Source organism: Entelurus aequoreus, linkage group LG05, assembly GCF_033978785.1.
Source record: "Entelurus aequoreus isolate RoL-2023_Sb linkage group LG05, RoL_Eaeq_v1.1, whole genome shotgun sequence".
In the NCBI taxonomy this organism is placed as follows: Eukaryota; Metazoa; Chordata; class Actinopteri; order Syngnathiformes; family Syngnathidae; genus Entelurus; species Entelurus aequoreus.
In genome coordinates, this window is record NC_084735.1 from 39,766,595 (window position 1) to 39,782,430 (window position 15,836).

Consider the following 15,836-nt stretch of genomic DNA (forward strand, 5'->3'; position numbering starts at 1 on the left):
GCTACATCAACTAGGAGGCCAAGGTTGGACAGAACTGAGGTGTGGGTCACATGTTTCTCGCCTCTTAGCTAAGTTGCCACAGGACCTAAGAGCCAACTTCCATAGATTTGTGAACCCCATCAGTACTCCCATTCCAACACTGCTTGATTTGGCTGACTGGCTCGAATATGAGGTAAGAGTTCAAATTAGTGGTGACCAACACAGTAGCACCTCATCAAGAGAGAGACAAACCCCACCCAAGAGTCAACGTCCCGACTACAAGTCACAGAGATCCACTACTATCCTCCATGGCAGTGAGTCTAACGAGTCAAGAGAGACATCAGATACATCTTCAGTTAATCCAGTGAGAGAGGTAATGCAAGATAAGCCAAAAAATACTGTCCCTTCTACGATACTGTACAGCATTATCTGAACCAATTCAACAACTTTAAACTCTTGTCAGTGGAACAGAAAACACAGTGGATCAAAGCAAACCATCGATGCTGGAGATGCGGACGTGAACACCAAGCAGCAAAATGTAACCTAAAGGCCAAGTGCAAGCAGTGCGAAAGGAAGCACCTGGATGCCAAAATGCCACAACAACTGGTAAACTCCAAACACCTGAATCAAGCACTTGCTTAGTGAGTTCTGTGTCAGAGATTATGTACATTGATCGGCCAGCCAGTAGCCAACAAGTGTTACTCAAGTTGAGTAGAGTCATCCTCCAGAGCGGCAACAAGGTACTTGAGACCTACGCAATATTGGATGACGGGTCAGAGCGCACAATACTCCTAAATGATGCTGCTGTTTACTTGGGCCTTCATGGGAAGGCTGAAGACCTCGCCCTCCGTACAGTCCGGCAAGAAGTCTGCACCATCCACGGAGCAAATGTGTCCTTCTCAGTATCTCCTACATCACAACCAGGCACGAGTTACAAGATTAATAAAGCGTTTACTACCAGAGAACTGAATCTAGCCAGCCACACATATCCAGTCAAAGCTTTGCAGGAGAAGTATCGCCACCTGAAAGACATTCCACTACAGACCATGAACGATGCCCAGCCGCTACTGCTGATTGGGTCGGATAATCCCCATCTGGTCACTCCAGTGGAACCAGTACGTCTTGGCCCTCCAGGCGGACCTGCAGCAGTTTACACCAGACTAGGATGGACACTACAAGGCCCTACAAGCCTCTTGAACCACCAACTGTCCACACAGTAATGCCTTTTCACCACGTGCACTCCTCCAGAATCAGAGTTGCTTAATCATGTGGAGAGGCTGTGGCAGTTAAATATCTTACCACACAGGAGTGAGCGTTTGATCACCAGGTCAAAACAAGATGCAAAGGCAGTCCGCATTCTTGAACAGAAGACCACCAGGATAATGGTTGATGGTGTAAATAAGTATGCTACTCCATTACTATGGAAACAAAATATTATTATTAAATATAGTTCTTGTCTTGCGCTCCTATTTTGGTGGCTTTTCCCATTTTATTGATGTTTTCCTGTAGCAGTTTCATGAACGCTATTCTGTGCATCTGCTTTGTTTTAGCAATCAAGAATATTTAAGTTGTTGCTATCCTGCTTTGTGGGGACATTAATGATTGTCATGCCATGTTCGGATGTACTTTGTGGACGCTCCAGATGCTGTAAGCCTTTGCTGTCGTCCAGCATTCTGTTTTTGTTTACTTTGTAGCCAGTTCAGTTTTAGTTTCCCTAAGCTTCAATGCCTTTTCTTAGGGGCACTCACCTTTTGTTTATTTTTGGTTTTAGCATTAGACCCCTTTTCATCTGCATGCTGCCTCCCACTGTCGTCTGCATATTGGGTTCACGACAAACCATCGTCGTCTCACACGACCTGTTCCCGACATCTACAAAGCAATTAGCTACAGGCTGCCACCTGCTGATATGGAAGAGTATTACATTGTTACGCTGCCGAGCTCTTGACAGCACCGACACTCAACAACGGCACATTATTTTCAGACTATAATTACTTGTTTGCAAAAAATATTTTTACCCCAAATAGGTGAAATTACATAATCTCCCACAGCACATCAGACTGTATCCCACGGCACACTAGTGTGAAAAACACTGGTCTACATAACATGTAATGGTGGTTCTTTGGTCAAAATGTTGCATAGATTATGTTTTGCAGACCATTTTCAAGTCACTTTCTGACCGTCTCTTATTTTCATGGCTCCAATTCAAGCAGCATCTCCTTGAATTGGAGATGCTGCTTGACGACTGCAACAACAACGCCGGAAATGTGTCCATAAAGTTCCATGGATGAATTATGTAAACCCACTACACCGTAGCGAGTCTACTGACAGATATAAGATAGAACTTTACGGTACTTTATATTAGAAATGACAACAGTGAAGGAATAATGCCCCATAACAAGAAGAAAAAGAAGGAGCTTATCGACTACGGCTTCGGCACGGACTACAACGGCGGACACGTGCACATTTTCAGGACTTATGCAGATCCCAAATACACATCAGCAGGTACCAGAAGGTAAGAAAAGTTTGTTTTGCACAATATTGCGGAACAAAATGCCAGATAAAATGTCTGCTAATAGGTGCCATTTTGCAGTCCTTACATACACACACCATTATAATACCGTATGTTGAAGCACAGCACGTCTGACTTTGGTAGCCGTAATGCTCCGACAATCCATCAGGCAGTCAACTTCATAGCTTACCAAAGTTGTACTAAAACATTTTGACAGATTCTTGAGTGCCGTGAGTTATGTTCTATGTTCTCAATGAATCATCAACGTTTTGGTGTTGCTTGCTGGCATCATCTAGCAGTCTACACATATCTCTTATGTGTGACTGCCCTCTACCGGTCACACTTATCATTACACCATGTACCAAATAAAATAGCTTCGAGGTTGGTAAGCACAACCAGAATTATTCCGCACACCGGGTTATAAGGTGCACTGTCGATTTTTGAGAAAATTAAAGGATTAAGTGCACCTTATAGTCTGAAAAATACAGTACATACATTTCTAATTAATTTGTATTTAAAGTACAGTTATGGATGTCTTCATTATATTGAGGAACATTGTTAAGATTTAGTGTATAAAACACACAAACTCAGGCCCTGTCTCCTCATATTAATCACTCCAGCTCAGGGGTCGGCAATCCAAAATGTTGAAAGAGCCATATTGGACCAAAAATTTTAAAAAATTAAATATCTGTCTGGAGCCGCAAAAAATGTAAAGCCTTATATAAGTTTTATAATGAAGGCAACACATGATGTTGAAATGTAATAATTATTTGACACTTTTTTGCAACATTGGAAAACATTAGTAAAACGGAGGCTTCCCAGAGGGTGAGATTATTCCTGGAAATTACTGGCTTAATGGCCAAAGGTACAAAATGTGTGTCCAAGTTAAAAGACACGTCAGGCAGTCTTCTTCTAATGGATTTACTACAAATGCAGTCAATTTTACATACAAATAATGTGTCTTGAGACATGCAAATATAAATTAAATACACAGAGGACATAAGTGAAGGAAATTAAATAAGCTCAAATATACCTAAAAACAATGATGCAATATGTACATACAGCTAGCCTAAATAGCATGTTAGCATCGATTAGCTTGCAGTCATGCACTGACCAAATATGCCTGTTGAGCACTCCACACAAGTCAATAAAATCAACAAAGTTCACGTTTGTACATTCACCATACTTGCCAACCCTCCCGTTTTTAGCGGGGGAATCCCGGTATTCAGCGCCTCTCCCGACAACCTCCCAGCAGAGATTTTCTCCCGACAAACTCCCGGTATTCAGCCGGAGCTGGAGGCCACGCCCCCTCCAGCTCAATGCGGACCTGAGTGGGGACAGCCGTTCTCACGTCCGCTTTCCCAGCAGCTTGCCTGCCCAATGACGTCATAACATCTACGGCTTTTAGACAGTAGAGTGCACAACAAGGAGAGAGAGTTCTTGGTTTCTTATGTGGGTTTATTGTTAGGCAGTTTCATTAACGTCGCGGTAACAACACACAACAACAGCAGTCACGTTTAGTCTACCGTAAAGCAGTTTGTCTGCCATAAACAGCAATGTTGTGACAATCTTAAACAGGACAATACTGCCACCTACTGGATAGCCTGCAGAACACTGAAATTCAAGTATGTCTTTTATTTATATGTATAATAAAATATAAAAAAAAAATATATATAGCTAGAATTAATTGAAAGTCAAGTATTTCATACATATATATATATATATATATATATATATATATATATATATATATATATATATATATATATATATATATATATATATATATATATATATTATATATATATGAAATACCTGATTTGGTGAATTTTAGCTGTAAATATACTCTCCTCTTAACCACACCCCAACCACCCCCCCCCCCCCCACACCTCCCGATATTGGAGGTTTTAAGGTTGGCAAGTATGACATTCACACACAGCATAAAATGTTTGGTGGACAATATGAGACAAGGAAGGAGTGGCATGAATCATGTCTTACTGTGGCAGCGTCGGAGAAAGTTGTACACGTAATTAAACTACGGTGAGTTCAAGGACAGAAATTAGCACAAAACGGCGCTCGCCAAATACTCTCATCAGTGAAGCCTTTTTACTATAAACAGTGGGATTTCTAACAATTAGGGAGGTTTTTGTCCTGTTTGTCCTCCTACAGCAAGGGTGTCCAAACTTTTTCCACTGAGGGCCGCACACTGAAAAATCAAAGCAAGCGGGGGCCATTTTGATATTTTTTTTATTTTAAAAACCAATACAATATATGTATAAAAAAAATATACATTAAGGCCTCCACTCAGGCTTGATCCCGAGGATCCCAAAGGGTTTTGGTCCAAAAAATATTTAAAATGTGTCATTATTCAGTATTATTATCTCTAGATCAACATTAGGTCTATCTGTCAATATAACGTTTTTAAAGATTTAAGTCGTATGCTCTTTTTGTCAAAGAAAACACTGTTTTTTTATAGAAAAAACACAAAATATGCAATATTTTCACCCAATAAAATTTTTAAGACGAATATTTCAGATTATATAATAATTGGAGCCTTAAAAAGGTCAATAACTCATAACACCATTGATTTTAATTCATTATTGTTTTTTGAGCAATGACACTTAAAAACAAATCACACAAAAATTATTGGGGAACCAAAAGGGTCCTACTCATTAAAGTGTTAAAAAATAAATTATACATTTTTTTTTCTGTTTACTTTTAACACAATAATCTCAAGATCAACTTCAGATCTATCCGTCAATTATACGTTGTATTGTTGTTTATGTTTTTTGTTTGTTCGTTTTAGGCAAAGAGTTTAGAGTTAGAGTTAGAGTTTGAGATTATTTCGAACATGCAAGCATACAACATGATACATCACAATTTCCAGTTTCTCTTTTCAACATGTTCGAAAAGGAGTAGGAAGAAGCAGAGCTTATTTAATCCTACCCCTTTTCTTTACATAACAGTTGCTGAAACTTTTTTGTTCACTTCCTGTTCTCAATTTATTCACAATCAACTCCATAGGTAATCACAATAAAAATAAATAAATAAATAATAGTAAGAATTTAATAATAATAATTGGTGAAGTAAGTCATATTGCATATGATGAGATAAGTAAGATTACTTTAAGAATGAATGAATGGATGGATGAAATAAATTGAGAATGTTTGTCATGGTTCTTCTTCTTTGTACTTTGTAAACACTTTAAGTTTGAAGAGTTTCTTGAAGTGTATCATATTAGTACATTGTTTGATTGCTTTGCTTAATCCATTCCATAATTTAATTCCACATATTGATATACTGAAGGTCTTAAGTGTTGTACGTGCGTACAAATGTTTTAAATTACATTTTTCTCTAAGATTATATTTCTCCTCTTTTGTTGAGAAGAATTGTTGTATATTCTTGGGTAGCAGGTTATAGTTTGCTTTGTGTATAATCTTAGCTGTTTGCAAATTCACTATGTCGTGGAATTTCAGTATCTTTGATTCAATAAATAAAGGATTTGTACGTTCTCTATATCCAACATTATGTATTATTCTAACTGATCTTTTTTGTAACACCGTTAATGAATGAAGTGTACTTTTGTAATTATTTCCCCATATTTCTACACAGTAGCTCACATATGGTAACACTAGTGAGCAGTAGAGAATATGAAGTGATTTTTTGTCTAGATCATGTTTTGCTTTATTCATTATTGACGTGTTTCTTGCTACTTTATGTTGTATATTTTTTACGTGAGCTTTCCAGTTCAATTTATCATCAATCATTATACCTAGAACTTTGGTTTCATTTACTCTTTCAATTTCTATTCCGTCTATTTGTATATGTGTTTGACTTTCTCTACTACTATTACCAAATAGCATTATTTTAGTTTTACTGAGATTCAACGATAATCTATTTTTGTCAAACCATCTTTTTAATTTGTTCATTTCTTCTGTTATTATTTGTATTATCTCCTGTGTGTTCTCTCCTGAACAAAACGCTGTTGTATCATCCGCAAATAATACTAACTCTAAATATTTTGTAACTTTACAAATGTCATTTATATAGAGATTGAATAATTTAGGTCCTAATATTGATTCCTGAGGTACACCACAGGATATATTTAGCGTTGTAGACATGTGTTCGCCTAGCTTCACGTATTGTTTCCTGTTCGTTAGATAACTTCTTATCCAGTTTAAGACTAACCCTCTGATGCCATATCATTCTAGTTTTTTGATTAAAATATTGTGATTAATTGTGTCAAATGCTTTAGTTAGATCCATAAAAACAGCTACTGCACATTATTTACTGTCTATTGCATTGGTAATTTCTTTTGTAATTTCAATTAAAGCCATTGAAGTTGAGACATTAGCTCTGTATCCATATTGGTTCTCTTTGAGTATTGTATTTTTATTTATGAAACTCTCTAATCTGTTATTAAACAGTTTTTCAATGATTTTAGAAAATTGTGGAAGTAAAGAAACAGGTCTATAATTTGTAAATTGATGTTTATCTCCAGTCTTATAAATTGGTGCAACTTTAGCTATTTTCATTTTGTTTGGGAATGTACCTGTTTGAAATGATAGATTACTAATATACATTAATGGTCCTGAGATCTCTTCTATAACCTTTTTTATTGTTTCCATATCAATTGTCTTAGATTTACATTTTTTAACGATTGTCACTATTTCCTCCTGTGTCACATTACTGAGGAACATGGAGTTGGGATTTCGCTCTATGGTATCATTATAGTCCTCAATTGGAACTGGGTCTGGAATCCTTTCTTCCAATTTTGGTCCAATATTTACTAAATAATTATTGAAGCTTTCACCTACTTCCTTTATGTTGTCATTTTTTTTATTTCCGTCTAAAAAGTATTGAGGGTAGTCCCTCTTTGTGCCATTTTTAATAATGCTATTGAGGATGCCCCATGTTGCTCTCATATTATTTTTGTTCCTGTCCAATAATTCACTGTAATATTATTTTCTACATGATCGTAGTATGTCTGTTAACTTGTTTTTATACTTTTTGTACTTAATTTCTGCCTCTATAGTACTTTGTGCTATAAATTCTCTATATAGTGTATTCTTCTTCTTACAAGCATTTTTTAATCCTTTTGTCATCCATGGTTGATTATTCTTTCTCTGTTTATTACTGAGTTGTATCCATGGACAATGTTTGTCATAAAGTATTATGAACTTGTTTAAGAAATGTTCATATGCTTCATCAACCTCCTTTTCATTGTACTGTAGCTCAATTTTGAAAGCAGTCATCCTCTTCTCTGTGCACAGTCTTCAAAATGTCCTTTTGTCTTCCATGTTCTTCTTGTAGTGTCCATCATATATTGTAAAAACTGGCAGATGATCACTAACGTCGGTTATAAGTAGACCACTTGTAGTGTTATTGTCAAACTCATTGGTAAAAATATTATCAATAAGCGTGGCACAGTGTGCTGTGATTCTGCTTGGCTTTGTGATTTTAGGATATAGACTGATGCTGTACATTGTATCAATGAAGTCATCAATAGACTTTTGCTTGTTAGGGTTCAATAAGTCAATATTAAAGTCACCACATAAGAACATTATTCTTTGACCATCATCCATGTAAGTAGCCTTGATCCATTCTTCAAATGTTTCTATACTTGACTTAGGTGATCTATATATACAACTGATGAAAATGTTTTTGCTTTTTTCCTGACATATTTCAATGGTTATACATTCTAAGATATTATCTATAGCAAATGACATGTTTTTTACCACTTTGTAGTTCAGGTTCTTCATCACGTACACAGCTACTCCTCCTCCATTTTTGTTGGTTCTGTTGATGTAGTTTAGTTCATATCCTTCCAGATCAAAATCTATTCCTTTTTTATCATCAATCCATGTTTCTGTGACAGCAATCACTTTGAATGGTTCGTTGATGTGTTCAAAAAGTTCTTAATGTTGTTGTAGTTTGCATACAAGCTTCTGCTATTAAAATGAATAATTGACAATTTGTTATCGCATGTAATGTTGCTATTATATTGATCATCTGTATAATAAAAACAATTATTACTGATGTGGGAGAAAAAATTTGTATCTGGATCTATATCACTTTCCAAATCCTGGTTTTTGTAATCTTTGTTGCAGAAATTTTTTAGTTCCATATTTTCTTGTTTGATGTTGTTTCAATAATCTCAATAAGTGTAGGTGGATGCAATCCTGAATGTAGGTCCTCTTGTTTAGTCGTCCCTTGGAACATAGTAGTGCCGATGCTGAATTTGGGTGTTTTCTGTCAGAGTCCATTATCATCGTTGTTGTGGTAGCTGTGTAAACTTAAAAAATTGTCCAGGTCCTTGATGTCATGGACAACAATTACTCTTGCTTCTGGACCTCCATTCAGCTTGATGTAGATTTTACAGTTGGTGCTCCAAATTCCCTGGATTTTTCCCTGCTTTCTCAAGTCGCGTGCTTTCTTGGCGATTCCAGCATTACGTTTTGTGAGATGCTCATTCATGTACACATTTGTTCCCTTCAGCTTCTTTCCCTGTCTCAGCAATGCCATTTTAGATTTTCTGTTTACGAGTTTCACGAGCACGACTGGAGTGGCGTTCTTGTTTCTTCCGTTCAGTGCGATGCATGTTTCGATGGTATTAATGTCAATTTCAATTTCCTTTGATTGCAGAAAGTTGACCACTTGCTGTTCTGCTGAGATCATATCCATTTCATCTGGTTCACCTTCATTATTCACAGCTTTCGCATAGGATCTTGGTTTAATTCGGTGCCCTGTCACGATGATATCATTCATTCGTTTGTCCTGATCCATTTCATCTATGATATTCCTCAACATGTTGTTGTCTTCTTGAAGGGTCTTCATTCGTTTGCCCATTTCAGTGGCTTCATTATTTCTTCTGTTGTTCTGAGATTGCAGATTTTCTATATTTTCCTGCAGACTTTTCACATCTTGTTTGTGTTCTGTTGTTTCTTTTCTCAGATATTCTTTCAATTATTTCATTTCTTCTTTCATTTCTTTCATTTCTTTCATTTCTTTCATTTCTTTTTTCATTTATTTCATTTCTTCTTTCATTTCTTTCATTTCTTTTTTCATTTCTTTCATTTCTTCTTTCATTTCTTCAAGTTTTTGTATTATCACTTCTTGATTCCCATCATGTCCTGTGTCCAACCTCAAATCTTGTTCCCAGTTGTGTTCTGTATCAGCTGACCCCGAAGGTTTCGGGATTTCAATATTTCCTTTACCTTTTCGCATCGCGGCAGTCACTGACGTCAATGCCTCTTGCTTGTGTCTTAACGGCAGTTGCTTCTTTAGCGACTTGCGGCACTTTAACTTGTTTTTTCCAACAATTTCCTATCTTGCGCCGTTCAGAGATCAATTTGAGGTGTCAGCCTGTCAACTTATATCACTCTGCGACGTCGGGATCACTTTAAAATAGCTGTAAACTCGCCGTAGCTTTTGGTTGCTAGGCAACCGCTTTGAACTGCGGCAAGGTGCCTTTGGCTTGAGGCTAACGGCTCTCCCAACTCGCCTTCTTTCAGCGTATCAGTGCCTCTCAACTGACCAAAATCAGATTGAAGATGCCAGGGTACTCTCCTGTGGCTGTGATCGCAAATCAGTGGTCAAAATCTTCAGATTTAACAAAAAACTCCGGTAGCAAGAGCGGAGCCTTTCTCTTTTGCGTCCTTTCTCATTGACAGGAAGTGACGTACATGACAGAAAGAAAAAAAAAAAAAGCTCAATTTTTTATATGGCAAACACAAAATATGCAACATTTTCCCCAAAAAATATCTCAAAGTGCAACATTTAATGTGACGTAATTGGAGCCTTGGATAGGTCAATAATTCATAATAACATTGATTTTGATTCATTATTATTTTTTAAAGAAAGAAACAGCCTGCATGGCAGCTTTGTGTTATTAGAGTAAACATTGCAACATTTTCTTGTTACATTTCACCTGTTTGGTCTTTCATACCACTTTTTATGTTTTTAATTTTTTTAATCGTGTTTTAAAATGGGCCGTGGGGCCATTAAAAAAATCACCTGCGGGCCGCATATGGCCCCCGGGCCGCACTTTGGAAATCCCTGTCCTACAGAAATCATATTAAAACAAAAAATATATTTGCCTCCCACCTTTTTCCATTTTCATACATTTTTGAAATAGCTCCACCAGGGCAGCGCTAAAGAGGCGCATCCAGCTCAAGAGCCGCGGGTTGCCGACCCCCGCTCTAGCTCTTTGTAATGTATCTACGTGAGACCTGGGTTACACTTGGTTAAGGCCACAAAAAGCCCAAGGAAGGCCCTTGTTATGGACTCCACACAAAGGTAGTTTTTATTCATTATTAATAATTGTCTTGGTAGACAATATGCATTGATTATACAGTATTTCACAGCTGCCAGCAGTGGAAACTACATTTTCAGACCCTAAAGAAGCTAAGATAACAGATAGATGTGCTAAACACCAACATAATTTATGAAATAAGATCATGTTTTCAAACACATAATATGCTGCACGCACTGCACATTTCTAAACATACATGTACCAGCCGGTCCTACAATATAATCAGGAGCTAAAGTACAGTAGGTGATACAAGGACGCTGAGCTTTTCTGTGAATTATCCATACCGCTTGGAGAATTATTTCATCAAATGATAATTACTGTGAAAAGAATGTTACTTGATCTGTTGTTGCTCTTAATCTCATTGTTCCCCTAATCCTAATTGCTGGTGCTAAAGCTTCTGAAGGCATTTGCCTCCAAACTAAGCAATGCGTTTCTATATGCCTGCTTAATGATATCATTATTTTACAATTATGACCGATAAATTGTGATTAATTTCAGTACGATTCACAACAAATATATACTTGGTCGTGTATAGAGAATACATGGATCCACAAAGCTTTTTTATAGGAGACAGAAAACCAACGCAAAACTGTCTTATGCATGATAACTGGAGTTTATTTCTCATCTCCCCAAGAATATTGTCTGTATGCATCACTGCGGTGAAATGGACCCCTGCTACAAAAGATGTTCAAGGGAGGAGAGTTTGGTGAAGTGTTGAGCAATGCGCTTCTGAGTGCGAGCACACTTGTGCAGGCAAAGACTCCAAAAGGATTTCACACTTGATTAACACCTCTCTACAGCTTCCCGGAGGTTTACTCCACACCAAGCCGCTTCATGTCAAATTCGGCACAGGTGCAAAAAAACAAAAATCATTTACATACCTTCACCAAAACCCTGAACTGTCTACATTGTGTGTTTAAACCGAAATGCAGGAATCCTAATGCCAGAAGATGGAAAAAGGTGAACCCAAGATGCCATAGCTTTCCTGATTGCCAGTTTTAGTAATTGACTTTCAGATTGACAGTGATTTTAGGACAGCGGACATTATTCTGGACACTAAATGCAAGTGTGTAATGCAACCTGATGCCAAGCACCACAGAGTGCTCATCAACAGTATCAATGGCCATAAAATAAGCAATGACAGCTAAACACATTGCCTCGCCTGCCAAAGTCTGACATTTTCTTCTTGCAATGTCAAAGCGCATATTGCACGCTACCAGTAGACCGCATGGACGTTCAAACAGCTGCTATTTTAGTATGCAAATACCGTCCATGTTTGTGTTTCATTTTCACATGGTTTTATTTGTAGGATTCTGTTGACAATTTAACAAGGGAGAGATCGAATTCGAGACCGACAGTTTGTGTTGGAGCGATTCTTGCTGTCATGAGTATGCATGTTATTTCAAGCTCAGAGCAGTTGTCAATATGCAGGAACGGTAATGCACAAGCAACACACATTTATGACAGAAAGTATTTTTTTTTCTTCTTCTCCGAACACGCTGAAAGAAATTAATAATTTACCACGATAGGATGACTGAAGCTGTAGTAGTACACATGCTTTGCTCTTCAAAACGTACAGGTGTGCTAAAGTCATCGTAAAGTTTCAATATACGGTGGCCCAGTTGGAGAAAATAAGGCCATGCTCAAAACTGTTGTTTCTCATTCCAACAGCTGGAATTAACTTCTTTATGAATTGTTAAGGGAGCCCACAACATTAGGTACCCTAGCACAGACAAGCGTTTTATCAAAAATTGTCCTAGGGTGCAGCACGTTTCGCAGTCAATTGAGGGTGACATAGGGATTTTAATTCCTATTCCGTTCCACTCTTGGTAAAATGACTCCTATACCTTTCCTAATACCATCCATCCATTGTCTACCACTTGTCTCTTTCTGGGTCGCGGGGGGTGCTGGAGCCTATCCCAGCTGCACTCAGGCAGAAGGCGGGGTACACCCTGGACAAGTCACCACATGGAGAAAAATCTACTCCCAAGTGGGCCGGACTGGTAAAATCACGGCACGATAACTGAAAAATAAAGACAACTGCAGATTGTTTTCTTTGTTTAAAAATAGAACAAGCACATTCTGAAAATGTACAAATCATTATTTTTTTTATTTTTTTTTACACTTAAACGTGGCGGTTAATAGTATTCTATCTTTATTTGTCGTTATCTCTACTTTCTGAATACATTATGTGATAATGTTCATCAGTCAACTCCATCCATCCATTTCCTACCGCTTGTTGGTATTAATTTTCAATCTATAACGATAAAAAAAATCATATCAAAATCAAATTACAGGATGTTATTTATGTAGTTTGCTCATTTTCCTCGACTGTGGTTTATTTGTTTTACATATGTAACATAATGTGCAAAGATACAAGAAATTGCTATTGCGACATCCAGTGGACACATTTAGAACAGCAGTTTCTTTCATTCAAAAATTTCGGCTCATTTTTATATGGCAGTAACTAAAGCTAATCTCATAATTTTCATCACTTCTTTTTATTCCTTTCATTAAAATGCATATATACAAGCCATATACAGTTGACACTTTCGTTGTTTTTTTTGGTTTTTTTTGTTTCTTATACATTTCCATGATCAGAAAGGAGCAGATGGAAGAATACTATTCTTGTATTTATTTGTCCCCTTTTTAACACAAATTATTTAGATGACTTTATCACTGTTCCCTCCACCAACACCCGAACTCTAAAATATTTAAAATTTTCGTTTAAGCATTTTCAAAATGACACGTCCAATCAAAATCAAAAATCAGTTTGATATAATTCCAGTTGTCTCTTTTTGTAACTCTTTTTAAATTCAAATATATTCTTGCAACTTTTTAAGTCTTTGTCTAGCGAATTCCATGCTTTCACACCAGCAACAGACAAGCACATTTGCTTCAAATTTGTTCGCACTCTTGGATGTTTAAAATCATACGGCCTTCTGTGGTTCTCATCTTCAGACGTGAACACAAATAACTTTTGTAATTCTTTAGGAAGAACTTTATTTCTAGCTTTGAACGTCACTAATAGAGTATGCAATTCTACAATGTCTTTTAGTTTTAATAATCCTGACCTAATGAAGAGTGGATTTGTGTGGTCTCTATATCCTACTGTACAAATTATACGAATTGCTCTTTTCTGTGAAATAAATAAAGGCATTATGTTGCTGTGATATGTATTTCCCCATATTTCTGCACAATAATTGAAATAAGGTAGAATAATTGAGCAATATAACATTCTCATTGTGTTATATGGGAAACTGTATTTAACCTTGTTCAAAATAAATAAGCTTTTAGATACCTTATTTTTCACATGCAATATTTGAGCTTTCCATGTCAACTTTTCATCTAAGATGACCCCAAGAAATCTGATTTCAGACACCTTCTCAATTTTCACATTGTTTATGGATAAACTAACTTCTATCTTTCTTTTATTACTGAATACCATAAATTTAGTCTTTTCCAAGTTTAAAGATAATTTATTTACATCAAACCACAATTTTAGTTTAACCATTTCCTCTTCAATATTACCGGCTAAGATTTTCAAGTCATCTCCTGAACAGTGTAAATTTGTATCGTCTGCAAATAATACGTACTGTAAAATTTCCGAGACCTCACAAATATCATTTATGTATAAAATAAAAAGTTTGGGTCCTAAAATCGAACCTTGTGGAATTCCACATTGAATATTCCTACATTCTGACCTATAATCATCGATCTCAACATATTGCTGTCGTTGTTGTAAATAGCTGGTTAGCCAGTCCAGTGCAACTCCTTTAACTCCATAAGTATATAATTTAGAAATGAGAATTTGATGATCTATAGTGTCAAATGCCTTCTTTAAATCAATGAACACTCCTATTGTGTATTTATTTTGATCAATTGCAGTTGTAATCTCTTCAATAATGTTCATGATGGCCAAGCTCGTAGACCTATTTGATCGAAATCCATACTGACTTTCATTTAATAATTTATGTTTTTCAATAAAGCAGTCTAATTTATTAACAAACAGTTTTTCAAGCACTTTTGAAAATTGAGATAGGAGAGATACTGGTCTATAATTACCAAATGTATGTTTATCTCCGGTTTTAAATAAAGGTGTGACCTTAGCTGTTTTCATACTGTCTGGGAAAACTCCTACTTTAAAAGAAAAATTAATTATATAATGTAATGGTTTAATGATGCAATCAATTGTGTTTTTTATTATTTTCATGTCAATACCCTCATTGTCTGTTGAGGTCTTGTTTTTTAGTTTATAAACCACAGATAATATTTCATTTTCAGTCACTTCACTAAGAAACATTGACTGCATAACCGTATTTTCCCTTTTCCAGACACCCCCTGATTGATCATTAGCTCTTGGTATTTTTTTTTGCTAAGCTAGGTCCTACATTTACAAATAATTGATTTAATTCATTGACAATTTCATCTTTGTTTTCAATTAACATATTATCTTTTTTAAAATAGCTAGGTAGTTCTGTTCGCCTTGTCCTATTCCCTATTGCTTTATTCAAAATATTCCATGTAGCCTTTATGTTATTTTTATTTTCACACAACATTCTTTTGTAAAATTCCCTTTTTGCTTGTCTCAATATATTGGTCAACTTGTTTTTTTAGTTCTTATAGCGTTTTTCAGCATTCTCTGTTCTTGATTTGATAAACTCCTTATAAAGTATATTTTTCTTTTTACATGCATTTTTCAAACTGTTTATCATCCAAGGTGCATTATTTTGCCTTTGTTTAGATGTGCATGGAACCTCAGGACAATGCTTTTTATATAGAGTAGTATAATGTTTAAGAAAATAATCATAGGCAGTGTTTATGTCGTCTGTGTACACCTCTTTCCACTCTTGTTTTAATAGCCCATTCCTGAAGTTGTTAATATGATTGACACTTCTTTTCCTCTTAAGTATTTGATGATATGTTCTTTTAGGTAATTGATAGTCAAATATTGCAAATATAGGCAGATGATCACTTATGTCATTTATCACTAACCCAGTAGTGATGTGAATCCCTAAAACATTTGTAAATATA

The 15,836-nt window shown here is 36.2% G+C and overlaps 1 protein-coding gene across 1 annotated transcript in view; it reads right to left on the reverse strand.

Annotated features, from left to right (window-relative positions):
• pcdh1a (protocadherin 1a) overlaps nt 1–15,836 on the reverse strand; it is a 308,027-nt gene that overhangs the window by 13,327 nt on the left and 278,864 nt on the right. The window lies entirely within an intron of this gene.